Source organism: Staurois parvus, unplaced genomic scaffold (assembly GCF_062004578.1).
Source record: "Staurois parvus isolate SC_StPar_1 unplaced genomic scaffold, SC_StPar_1.0 ptg001145l, whole genome shotgun sequence".
Taxonomy (NCBI): domain Eukaryota; kingdom Metazoa; phylum Chordata; class Amphibia; order Anura; family Ranidae; genus Staurois; species Staurois parvus.
The window spans coordinates 452,101-466,018 of NW_028318941.1; positions in this window are offsets into that span (position 1 = coordinate 452,101).

Here is a 13,918-nt window from a genome sequence, read left to right on the forward strand (position 1 = left end):
AAATGTAAGTATAGGATGCAGCTGGAAACCATGTATTCAGCAGGAAGAAAAGGCCATGGGAGGAAACAAAATGGTTCTAACATTTTCAGAACACTTAGTTCTTCCTCTCTGGATGGAATTTGAAAAACGCAAAGTGCCATTTATTTTTTTTACATTAAACTGAACCTGTTCTCTATTTAAATTTCCAAAAGTAAAAGCTTTTCCTAGAAAGCACATACCGCAAGATGCCTGTTATTTTCTTTATTAGCCAGGAAAAAAGCCTTCTGTGCACCTCTTGATTTAGTTTTACTTTGTTAAAGTGACTCTGGTGTTTCTTTACCTCCCAACCAGCCATTGTAGTAGAATGATCCATCATGGGCAGGGCTGCTGTTAGAAACCATACAGCCAACCTGGCAGAACCCCCAAAAGAAAACAAAGTTTACTATGGTTCAGTTATGAATGAACACAGTGAGTGATCAGTATCAATCACTCATTGTGTTCATTCGGGAAAGGAAGGGGCTGGTAAATGAGAGGATGAAACCCGGCAGTACTGCGGGGGTAGAGGCACACAGGGGGTCTGGGCAGCAGGGGGAAATGCATGGTGCACAGGGAGTGTGATGGGTGAGGTGGTGGGGGGGGGGGGAATTACTTGAAACAATCCCCTGTATGGCACTCTCTGAAGCAGCTGAAAGGCAGTGGGAGGGAGAGGAGAAAAAGTCAGCTCTCATCTGCTGCAGAGAGATCCATACAGGGGATCAGTTCCAGTAATTACCACCCCACCGTGCCGATCACCTTCTCTGCCTACACCCAATTCACCCTGCTGCCTGGGCCCCCCTGCTGGCTTGGGCCCTGTACAGGAGGACTGGTGTTACCCCCTTATCCACGGCCCTGATCATGGATGCTGTTATTCTTATTGGAAGTTTACAAATGATCCACTGCTTGTATCACATGCGTTTATGTGCACATACACACGCCTTGTGGGCTCACAATGCCTGTGATGTCATTAGCCAGGCAAAATCTAAAGACCCAATCGGAGTGATGCTCTGCCTTGTGATCGCTGTCATTCAGGAGCGCATGTGTCACCAATGGGCAGCTCAAAGAGCAAGGTTGGTGAGCCTCGGTTCACACTGTTGTGACCCCAAAGTTGTGCAACTTTTGCGATTTTTATGATTTAAGATTGCAGCCTATAGCACTCAAGTTGCACCAAAGTTGCAGAAAAGTAGTGCAGGATCTTTTTTTTGTCAATGGAACTTGTGTCGCATTGATTAAGACAACATCCATTGAAATGCATGTGCTTTGACTTGTCATGCAACTTTATGGGTCGCAAGTCGCATGATAAATCGGAACCGTGTGAACTGAGGCAGGAAAGACAACTCATCAAGGCTTGAGTTATTGCCCGTGACAGGTGAACTCTAAGTCAGTGTTTCTCAATCTTTTTTCAGTCAAGGCACCCTTTAGAATTATGGACAGTCTTGAGGCACCGCATTCTAAAATGTGAAAAACTATGTGACCCCCAGCACTGACGGAGAGGGGCGGGGGAGGGTCAAACTAGGATGCTGTGCAAGCAGCTGACATCCTCCTTATCAACTGATGATGTCATTAGTTGTCAGCACGCCGACACTAGAAGGTCGTAATGGTGCCCAATGAAAACCTGTGACTTTGTGTAACTAAAAGGCAGGCTTGTTCCACCCACTGGCTTGTGTACAAATTTTGGGCAATTTTTAGACATTTTTCTAAGGCACCCCTGAAGAAACCTCAAGGCACCCTGGTTGAGAAAGTCTACCCTAAGCTGCTAATTATTCCTTGCTTGGCACAGGATGGGGGATTTACAGTTCTGGCTAAAAGAGGATCAGTTTAACCTCTTCAATGCCAAAGTATCCCATCCCTCCCTTCAAATTAGTGGTAACAAATACAATCAAAGAGTTAATTTAAAGGAACTCATCACAGCATCCATTTTTTTCTTTATAACATCAGCATCAGTGATAACAATACAAGCAATAGTTATTTTTGACAATCCAATATCAGCATATTAGAAAAATCTCCTTTTGTGTTGTGGGTTCTGCCTAAATGCTAGCCATCTCTTTCCACAACTTCCTGGATTCCCAGATTGCTTTGCAGCTTCTCCTCCATTTCTAAGGACTACATACCCCATGGTACCTTGCTGCCTGCAAGCAGTGATTCCTGTACTGACTCCCCCTCCTGAAACTCTTCCTCTTGGCTCAGAAGGTGGGCTCTGTGAAATGTGTGACACAGCAGTACCTACTCACAGGGCATAGTGACTACGGGTCACGGAATACAAGAAGGTAAATGTTTGGGATTGTCACAAAGTAAGTAGATTATTAGGAGTAGGCTGGAAATAATTGAAATACAATGAGGAAATCAGTATATGATTGTACATTTTAACCGTAGATATGCTTTAGAGTGATATTAAACCTTTGTTTATTATTTTTAATTAAAATAACAAACATGTCTTTACTTACCTTCTCTGTGCAATGCTTTTGCACAGAGAAGCCCATGATCCTCCTCTTCTGGGCCCCCCACTTGCGCTCCTGGCTCTTCCTCTTTGGTGGGTGCCCCCAGGGGCGGACTGACAACTCCCGGGGCCCCCGGGCAATGGAGGATCATGGGGCCCCTGTGTCCTTGCCCAAACTCAAAAAAGCCTATGAAAAAGGTACCAGGGGCATCTCATGGGGCCCCCTACTGACCCTGGGCCCTCGGACAGTGCCCGAGTTTCCAAATGGTCAGTCCGCCCCTGGGTGCCCCTATAGAAAGCTGCTTTCAATGAGGGCACCCATGCGGGCTTGCTCCCGAGCTGCTTTGTCTGCGTCCATTGACACAGCTCCGGTGGTATGGCCCCACCCCCCACTCCTGTGTCACAGCATTTGCTAATGGCTACTATCAATCTGCCCGATGGGTAGGGAGGCAGCGGCTAGAGCCACTACTCTCATGCACATTGCTGGATCAGATCAGGCTAAGGTAAGAAAAAGAGTGTGGTGGGGAGGGGGAGGTGGGGGAGCTGCAGCACAGGTTTTTCACCTTAATGCATAGAATGCATTAAGGTGAATACCCTTAAGGCTTTAGAATCACTTTAAGCCTCGATGGCATTTCTCAATCTCTCTCACTAACATTGACTAACATTGACATACAGTTCTTTTTTTTGGGGGGGTGGAGAACAAACATGTTATACTTACTTGCTGTGTGCATTGGTTTTGCATGGAGCAACCTGGATCCTCTTCTTCTCGGGTCCCCCACAGGCTCTCCTGGTTCCATCCTGTCGGGTGCCCCCACAGCAAGCAGCTTGCTATGGGGGCACCCGCTGCTCCATGTGTCCATTCACACACGGTGCCATGGCTTCGCCTCGCCCCCTCTCTCTCCTCATTAGCTGACTGGTTGTGATTGACAGCAGTGGGATCCAATGGCTCCCGCTTGCTGTCTCAGCCAATGAGGAGGCAGAGACCCAGGACAGCCAAGGCTGTCATTCACATCGCTGGATCGCAAAGAGGCTCAGGTAAGCATTGAGGGGGCTGAGGGAGCTGCTGCACACAGAAGGTTTTTTGCCTTCATACATAGAATGCATGAAGGTAAAAAAACCTTCAACCTTTACAACCACTTTTAGAAGGGTCTACTTTGCCGTTTTTGGGTTTCCACTTGCATTATCATATCTAGACATTGGCAAAAAACAGATACCCTTCCGCTGTTGGAATGGGTGTGCGAGATTCCATTTGTTACTTGATAAAGATGCTCTCCTGGGATAAAGGCACTTCTGGGTCTTTTATGACCAAATGGTCCATATGGCTTCCTTTTAGATATTCTTTAGACTTCATCTCAAACTTATGGGAATGCTCATTTCAATATCTTCATCAAAATTATTTATTGGAAATCCGACAATCTGGAGATGGAGTTCATCACCTTATTATATTCTTCCATGTACCCACTCTTCTGCTCCCTTTCCCCCCTTTCTTGTGGTAATCCTTTTTTTTCTTGACTTTCCCCTTCCCTATCTTTATGTCCAGCTTCCTTACTATTCCTCATATCCAAGTACCTTCTCAATCTTTTCTTAGTTGACCTTTCCTTATCCCTCCTTCTGTACTCTTATACTCAAGTTTGGCTACAAATATCCTATCAGAATATAATGTAATATACGTTCACAAGCCTTGGCTGCGGTATGTCCATGAGAATGACACAATTTCATATTTTTCTTCTCATTTTTCCCTCTGATTTCCCATAAAGACAAATATGAGGACTGTACCGAAAATAATGCAAAGGGGGACTTTTTTATTAACTTACAAAGGTCATTCAGATTTCACATGTTGGTAAGGCATAGATGAGTCAAAACCCAAACATTCTGTTGATCAAAAAAACAAAAATAGCTAATACGATTGTGTCATCAACTGTTTAATTTTTCTAAAAAAAAATAAAAATCAGCATGTTGGATTAGGCACTTTCCAGTGCGACACAATAATTGTGTGTTGCAACCGGCACACTAATGATACAAAAAACTAATGATTCAACGATTGACACGAATTTCATTTTTGGTTTTCGACTTGTTTATGGCCTACATAAGGCTGGCCATACATTATACAATTTTCTTGTACATTTTTCCTTTAAATTTACCAAAATCCATATAATATGAGGTCACTGCACAGCCTAAGGCAAATCCAAAAGAAATTTTACACAAATTCTATAGAAATCTATAAGAACATTGGATAACGCATGGCCAGACTAACTCTTCCTGTATAGAAAAGGTACTGTAGTCTCCATCACAAGCTATGCATTTGCACCATTGTTGAACCCAACTCTCAAATTCTCTTTGAAAAAAATTAATTGATATGAAAAAATTCAGTTGATGGTCTTTCAATGTGTGGTTTGTCTTCAATGCTGGTGTCCCCTTCTTGAAGCTTCTTCATCCATCTGTGCACATTGCTCTTGTCAATGGTGTCATCTCGGTAGACATTCTGTTGCCTTCTGTGGATGTCAGACAGCCTGCAACCCTCCATCATCAAGAACTTAATGATGGCACATTGCAATAGAGGAAAAGTTACTCTACCAACATGTGGAAATTGAAGTTAACCACTTGCCTACAGGGAACTTTTACCCCCTTCCTGCCCAGGCCAATTCTCAGCTTTCAGCGCTGTTGCACTGTGAATGACAATTTTGCAGTCATTCCCTTGTCCCTTGTGATCCCTTGTGAAAAAGTCGGAAGTGACGAAACGTGTCAGGGTCGTGACATCAGACGCAAAACCGGAAGGAGCAGCGTGGCCATTTTGGATATGGTCTCAGCATAGGATGGACTGAATTTAGGATGGACGGTACTTTTTAAAATGTAAGCGGCAAATAAATCTGTGTTTTATATACATCACTCCACTGAGTTTACTCTTCTCTGCCCTGTGAGGAACGGGGATTCCAATGCCCATTGCTGCATGAGGAACGGGGGATTCCACTGTGTACTCCCATTAGAGGAAAGCTATCTGCATACTCCCATTAGAGGAAAGCTATCTGCATACTCCCATTAAAGGAAAAACCATCTGGCATATGGGGATTTTACAACGCTTGTGAAAGCTGAAAGAGGGTAATTGTATATTATCCAAATGCAGAGTGGTGGCACTTATCTGACCCTGCACAATTTTTCACTGATCACTAATTGTGTATTTGTGGCATTTCACGTATTGAAGTGGTTGTTTCACAAGATCACTAGTGGAGTTGTGTGTGGATTTTCACTACACGTGTTGATGCTAATTTATTATATTATATTTACATCACTAGTGTTGTTGCATGATATCACTCATATTATAGTGTGAAAGATAATGCACTATATTTAGTTTATATTTTTTTGAGGTACTTTGGATTGGAGTGAAGAATTGGACATTTTGGAGATAATTCATATTGTGGCAACAAAGCAGTCCTACAATGAGGCAGAGATTGACCCAGCACTCCACAACCAAGAATAGAGCTATTGGGGAGTTCTATACGTAATTGCAAGGCCCTGCTAATCAAACCTCAGATCCAAAGGCCTCCATCACTTAGCTGCTCCAGGAGAACCAGTAAAAATTGGGATTCCTCACTCTTACTGCTGGGTGCTGGAGCATCCCAATGAAAATGTCCTGAGTGGCTCCTTTTTTGTGACAGGTTTCTGAGTAGTACTCACTTTTATATTTAATGTGTTTACAAGGTGCAGCTGTCATTAACACTCAAATGTGTATTCAAAAGTCTACTGAATTATTTATCACATTTGATAATGTCAGAGTAATACACTGTGTTTGTCTTGCTGGAACTGTGAAACGTCTTTTATTCATTCACATAAAGTGCATTGAAAATCCTGTCTTCTTACTTCATATATGTTGACAAGTTGTCATGTTTTAAAGCAAATAAAGTTAAATATTTGCTCAGCATACCAAGATGGGTTTTATCTATCAATAAATGCTTGCTGTGCCGTGTTCAGCGTTGATCCTAGATGATTTTTCCTACATTTTATTTTTTTCTTTAATGATAGTTGTCAGGATGCCGACTAAGCCAATGTGAACCCTCAAGATACTTGTCAGGGATGGCCAATGAGAGGTGGCAAGCTTAACTGAGAAGTGTGGGTGACATTTGGTTCATGGCAGAGTAGGCTAGACCAGCCTTTTTCAAACAGGGTGCTCAGGCACCTTGAGGTCTCTTCAGGGGTGCCTTGGCGTAATGTCTAAAAATTGCCCGAAAATTTGTATACAAGCCAGAGGTGGATCAAGTCTGCCTTTTAGTTAGACAAAGATACAGGTTTTCATTGCGCTCCATTACAACCAGGGGTGGACTGACCATTTGGAATCTCGGGCACTGCCAGAGGGCCCGGGGTCAGTAGGGGGCCCCATGAGATGCCCTTGGTACCTTTTTCACAGGCTTTTTTGATTTTGGGCAAGGACACAGGGGCCCCATGATCCCCTATTGCCCGTGGGCCCCATAAGTTGTCAGTCCGCCCCTGATTACAACCTTCTAGCTGCCGGCATCCCAACAACCAATTACATCATCATTCGAGGAGGATGTTGGTTGTCTGCACAGCATCCTTGTTTGCCCCTCTCCATCAGTGCTGGGGTCACGTTAGCTCAGTGATGGAGAAAAACTGAGGGAGAAGAGAAACATTGGAATACTAGTCAGTACCAGTGTGCAAAAGTGTATTTGATTTGGAAGAATAAATCACCGCCAAAGTTGGTTGTCCTATGTTTGTGAATGTTGACGCATTATGTAAAACTATTAGAATCGTTTTTTACATTTTAGAATGGGGTGCCTCAAGACTGTCCATAATTTTAAAGACTTTTTGAGATTGTCCATAATTTTAAAGGATGCCTTGACTGAAAAAAGGTTGAGAAACACTGGGTAGACCTCCGAGCTGAAACTGCAGAGGGGGAACCATGCTGAATGAAGGAGGTTTTCGACACTGGATCTTGATCACACTAGAATGAAAAGGACTTGGGTGTTGGGTCAAGTCAATGAAGTACAAGAATGGTTCCACATGAGAACAAGTGACGCAGGATCACACAGGGTACGGACCTCCCTCCACCAGAAAACCCTTCATAGGTTTGTTGGGCTGATCTTAGGTCGTGACTGCAGGTGCAGTCTGTACTCCCCTCTGTAGGTGGTGCTAGGTTTGAGCAGCAATACAGAAGGGGAAGGAAGTTGCAAGAAACCTAGTTCCCCTGTGACATCAGGGGAGCAGCTGTCTGATTGGACGCTGGTGCCCTGTTTGACCTCTGCAGCCATCTTGAGTCAGGGCAATGCTTAGTTAAGATGCTGGTTCCATGGTTTTGTGCGCATTTTGCAAGTGGTTAGTATATAGGACAGGTTCCCTGTCTGTCAAGGAAAGTGTTTTGAGATAGGGAGAGATTCTGAAGGAGTAGGGACAGTGCAAGGACTATGCCTATCCTCTCTGACTATGCCTATTCTATAGGAATCCTCCCCGTTGGGTGTAGACCGGTCATACAGTATTCCCATTTCTTATTGCAGAAGTTGCCGGCATCAACCAAAGTCAACGGACCTCTGCTACAGTTCCATGAGTGGCTCCGGACGGCTGTGCCTACCTGCTTGGTCTAGTTGAACCTTGCTCGGTACCAGGGGCGGACTGACCATTTGGAAACTCGGGCCCGGGGTCAGTAGGGGGCCCCATGAGATGATCCTGGTACCTTTTTCATAGGCTTTTTTGAGTTTGGGCAAGGACACAGGGGCCCCATGATCCCCTATTGCCCGGGGGCCCCATGAGTTGTCAGTCCGCCCCTGCTCGGAACCTTTTCTAATATACTGTTCTCTTTCACCTCTGCGTGATCATTGCTCGCCGACACAACACACTGCACCCTGCTCACAAGCAGACACAGATTACCAGGAACATGCCAGAAATCAGGGCAGGCAGCAGACATGGACTACAAAGAACATGACAGAAGTCAAGGTAGGAAGCAGATTACCTGTAGCACCCCAAATGTCAGAGTAGGCAGCAGAAATGTATTACCAGGAGCATACAAGAGGTCAGAGCAGACAGCAGACACAGATTTTCAGGAACTCACCAGAGCAGGGGCGGACTGACCATTCAGAAACTCGAGCACTGCCTGAGGGCCCGGGGTCAGTAAGGGGCCCCATGAGATGCCCCTGGTACCTTTTTTGGGTGTGGTTTGAGTGTGGGCGAGGACACAGGGGACCCATAATCCCCTATTGCCCGGGGGCCCCATGAGTTGTCAGTCCGCCCCTACACCAGAGGTAAGAACAGACATCAGACATGGGTTATCTAGAATGCAACAGAGGTCAGGGTAGATAGCAGACATGGATTACCAGTAAAATGCCAAAGATCAGGACAGGCAGCAGACACATATTATCATGAACATGTGAAAGGTCAGGGCTGGCAGCAAACAAAGATTATTAGAAAACAAATACCTGTTTTAGTGCAAAGTTGGCTAGAATAGGTATATAGCAGTGTGCAGAGGGTTCATCCAGAATTTTTATCAGTAAGACTTACCAAGGCACAGCAGTTAGCTAATATTAGCTTCAATTGGGCATCAAGCTGGAACCTGCACTGAGTTGAAATAGGCAGGGCAGTAGGAGGAAGTCATTCTGTTTGACAGGTGGAGAAAGTGGCCATTCTGATTGGCTGGACCAGAAGATCACCATTGAATTAGTAGTGGTCAGTCAGAGCGAGGGCACTGCTTTGGTTGACTATGGCCTGATGCCATGACACTCCAGGTAAAGCATGAAAGTGTGAGTGGCCAAAAGCCATTGAAGCCGAGGCACTACAGAACTGTTATATAGAACTGATAGTTTTCACAAAGAAATTTGAATCCAGATTTAATTTCTGCCTTTTAAACCTAGTTTAAACCTATGGTAGGAGGGCAGTAAAACAGGCAGTTAAGCTGCAGTTTTACCACCTCCCGACCACCCCCAAGTAAATGGAACCACATCACAACTGCCTTGCAACCGGAGCTACCTCTAAATAAGACCAGTCATTACTACTCTCCCCCCTTGTGCAGGGTGACTGGTCTTGTCTCCACCCCCCCTGTAGTGGGTGAGGGCTGTTGGGTCCCTCCCACAGCTCTGCTCTTTATACAGGCCATGCAAAGCAAAATGATTATGTCACTGCAACGTTCACAAGGTTATAGCTGAGTTTGAAAAGGCATTTGATGCTCACAAATTGAATTATTTCCTTAGTGATTATTAAAGAATATATTTATTTGAACTTTTGTGTGTCTGGAGTTCAGCTTTAACTGCCCGCAAACTTGCTGAAATGATTCCAATATATAAAATACAGTAAAAATGTAAAGGTTTATATTCATTTGTATTAAAATTTGCAGCACCATTACAGAAATATTCTCTTTGCATTATTCCAAGTTGTCTCAAAAGCTACTGCCGGGCTAATGTACATTGGATCTACTTATTGATTTTAAGATTTGATTATCTTCATGTTTCCTAGCCGATATTTGTAAAGGGATGAGACCACTTTTACATCTGGTTGTTCAGGAGATTAATAGGAGGAATTAGATCATTTTATTTATGCAGTTGACCATTCAGGCATACAATCTGGCACCATCCAATTCATATGAGGGGGGGAAGGGCACATATGACACAAGTGTACTCCAAGGGCCAATATCAGTAAACGAAAGATAAAATACTGATAGATTTTTATAGTGAGTAAATCGATTTCCAAGAATTAAAGTAATCACTAGTATAACCATTGGTAAGGTCACATAGGTAAGGCAATCTAATTCTTTTGCCTCTCTGCCCATCCAACCACTCCAATCCCATGTCTTTCTCTTCTCTTGTCTTCCTTTGCTTTTGTGTTACTCATTTCTCTCTCAGTGCATGGAACAATGCTCAATCATTAATGTCAGTGGGAGGAAAAGTGCTCCATCATTAATGTCAGTGGGAGGAATAGTGCCCCATCATTAACGTCAGTGGGAGGAATAGTGCCCCATCATTAACGTCAGTGGGAGGAATAGTGCTCCATCATTAATGACAGTGGGAGGAATAGTGCCCCATCATTGGTGTCAGTGGGAGGAATAGTGCCCCATCATTAATGACAGTGGGAGGAATAGTGCCCCATCATTAATGTCAGTGGGAGGAATAGTGCCCCATCATTGGTGTCAGTGGGAGGAATAGTGCCCCATCATTAATGATAGTGGGAGGAATAGTGCCCCATCATTAATGACAGTGGGAGGAATAGTGCCCCATCATTAATGACAGTGGGAGGAATAGTGCCTCATCATTAATGACAGTGGGAGGAATAGTGCCTCATCATTAATGACAGTGGGAGGAATAGTGCCCCATCATTAATGACAGTGGGAGGAATAGTGCCTCATCATTAATGACAGTGGGAGGAATAGTGCCCCATCGTTGGTGTCAGTTGGAAGAATAGCGTCCCATCATGGCTGTCAGTGGGAGGAACAGTACCCCATCATTGGTGTCAGTGAGAGGAATATTGGCCCATTGTTGGTGTCAGTGGCAGAAATGATGACCCATTGTTGGTGTCAGTGGGGAAAATAGTGCCTTTTATCAGTTGGAAGAATAGTCTTCCAAGAACCTCTTTCAGTGAGAGGAATATTGGCCCATTGTTGGTGTCAGTGGCAGAAATGATGACCCATTGTTGGTGTCAGTGGGGAAAATAGTGCCTTTTATCAGTTGGAAGAATAGTCTTCCAAGAACCGTATAAAAATAAGCGAAGGAATGACCACATTGGGGCCCCAGGCCGCAGTTTGGAGACCACTGCTCTATTCTATCACTCTTCTGCTTACCTACCCATCTCTCCCTTTCTCTCACACTCTTTACCCTATTGCTCACTTCTGTCTATCGCTGATCTCTTGGCCTTTCCCTCTTTTCCCCACCATCCTTCTCTGTCTCTACTCTCCCTCTCTCTTCCCTAATTACTCTTCTCTTTCACACTTTTCTCTCTTTCCCTTTGTAACTCTTTTTTCTTTCCACATTCTCCTCTCTCTTTCTGTCTCTCATTCCTTCCTTTATCTTCCTCTTTCTTTCCATCAGTCTTCTACTTTATTATGTGCTTCTGGTAAGTGCATAGTTTTACTGGTTCTCGTTACTTGGAGTTACCAGCACGGAGCACAGACCACTTTAACACCTGGACCTACGTTACATTTGATTGAATAAACTATCCACATTTGTCACATCCCTGTTGACAAAGTCCGGATGTGACGAAACGCGTCCGGGGCACGTGACGTGGTGACGCTCTGACGCTCTTCCGGAAGTGCTGTGGCGGCCATTTTTGTTCTTGGAACACGCGGCTGTGTATGCCCTGGAATCCTCCATACAGGTGTATGGGTAGTGGGGAACTTATTTCCAATTACATATTCCTTCTCTGAAGTGGTATGCTGAGGATATTGTAACACCACTGAGGAGAGGCTCGATCGTGGAATTAATCACTTTGTGTGTGGAAGCTGATCTCTTCTTATTTTAATGTAAGTTGCTATATTAAAGTACTGTGATTATTTATTATATACACTGATCCCTGGTCTGTTTATGAGGTCTATGGGAAGTGGTTGGAAAGGCTGAAGGAAAAAGGTTGGAATTAATCTCACCTATGGCTTGTGTTACTACCTTGAGGGTAATTATGCACTTCTGTTATTTGTGTGCAGTGAATAACATGGAAGGCAGAGGTATTTTCTCTCACGGTTGCTGTGGCACGGGAGTGTTTTTTGCATGTAACACGTGTGGCACTTTTATTATATTTTGGATATGATTTGGATAAAGCACTATGTCGAGTTTTTTTCTTTGAGGTATATGAAGATTTATTTTTGGAGTACACCAAAAAAGGCGGTTTGAAGATACGAAGATTTAAGAAAGTATTGATTTAGAGATAATCTCTTTGGGAGTTATTTGGATTTTGATTTTTTGGACTCTTATTTTGGGACTTTATACACCAATATAAATTTTTTGGGACTTATTTTGGGACTTTATACACAAATATTGAGTTTTTGTTACCAAGTGTGCTTAATGATTAATTGATTTATCCACATTTGTCACCTAATTTTTTGCTTTTGTCATATTGAAGCGTCATCATAAGACGTTATTACCACTTCACTATTTATGCACCTCAGCAGCGCTCACCTTGTATTTGCATTTATATTTATTATTACTATTGTGCATTCTGTGTTAGTATTTAGCGCTGCATATTTATCACTATATACTGTCTTTTAGACGTGCAGAGGTTTACTCTTTTTATGCTGGCTGGCTACATTGTTTTTTGCGCCTGCAATTACCTCCATTTACTAGCTAAAAAGATAGATTGGTGTCATGCTATTGCCTTTGCCAAGTTATGTTAGTCCAGAAACTAAGCAGGCACCAACAGATGTGAGGTCTATCAACCACAGCTCAAGGAAACCTTAACATCCTTTGGAGGAACCTTTGGGTTTCACAGAACACTAGTTGAGAATGCTTGATCTAATGTTGTTCCTAACCCTTCCTAACTATACCCCTTTATTCTTCCTCATCAGTGTTTTCTCTCTTACCCCCATTCCATTATTTACCTCTCTTTCCCCATCAGTCTTTTGTGATATTTTCTTTCTCTCCACTCTTTTCGCCTTCCCTTCCTCCATTACTCTTCTCTCTCCCTTTTCTTCATCCTTCTCTTTTCCATTTCTATTCCCTATCTATCTCTTCTCTCTCTTTTCTACCCTCTTTTTGTCCTCCTCTCTCTTCACCCATCATTCTTCCTCCCCTCTCTTTGCTCTTATCTCTCTTCATCTTCCTCTCTCCCCTCTTTCTTTGTCTTCCTCCCCCTTCTCTCTTCCCTCTCTCTTTGTTATACTTTCACCCCCCCCCCCCCCCCCCGCTATTTGTCTTCCTCTCTCTTCCCCTAGCACTATTCTCTCTCTCTTGTTCCATCTCTCCCCTCCACCTTTCCTTGCCTTCCTCTCTCTTCTTCTTCCTCTCTATCTCCTCTCTCTTCATCTTCTTCCCCTCACCCATCTTTCTCTCCCCTCTCCCTTTGTCACTATCTTCCTCACTTCTCTCTCTTCCTTCTCTTTGTTTTCCTGTCTCTTCCCCTAGCACTTTTCTCTCTCTTCCTCCATCCTTCTTCTCTTTCCCATCTCTCTTCATCTTGCTCTCTCTCCTCTTTCTGGGTCATCTTCCTCCTTCTCTCTCTTCCCTTCTCTTTGTATTCCTCTCTTTTCCCCTAGCACTCCTCCCTATGCCTTCCTCTCTCTCCATCTTCCTTTACGTACCTCCAAAAGCTTGGCCAAAAACTCCCATAGATGATGACATCATCTCATCCTGTCTTGTTGCTAGGACAGAGCTAAGACACGTTCAGCCCCACCATTGGCTGGGAGTGTCCTAGCAACAAGGCAGGACGGGAAATGCCATCTCTGGGAGTTTTTCAGCCAGGCCATGGAAAGTGCGTAGATGGCCTACACCTATAGCAAGTTCATTTTTTCAACTTTGGCCAAAAGCTACACAGGTTGTTATCTACTGGCACCCCATA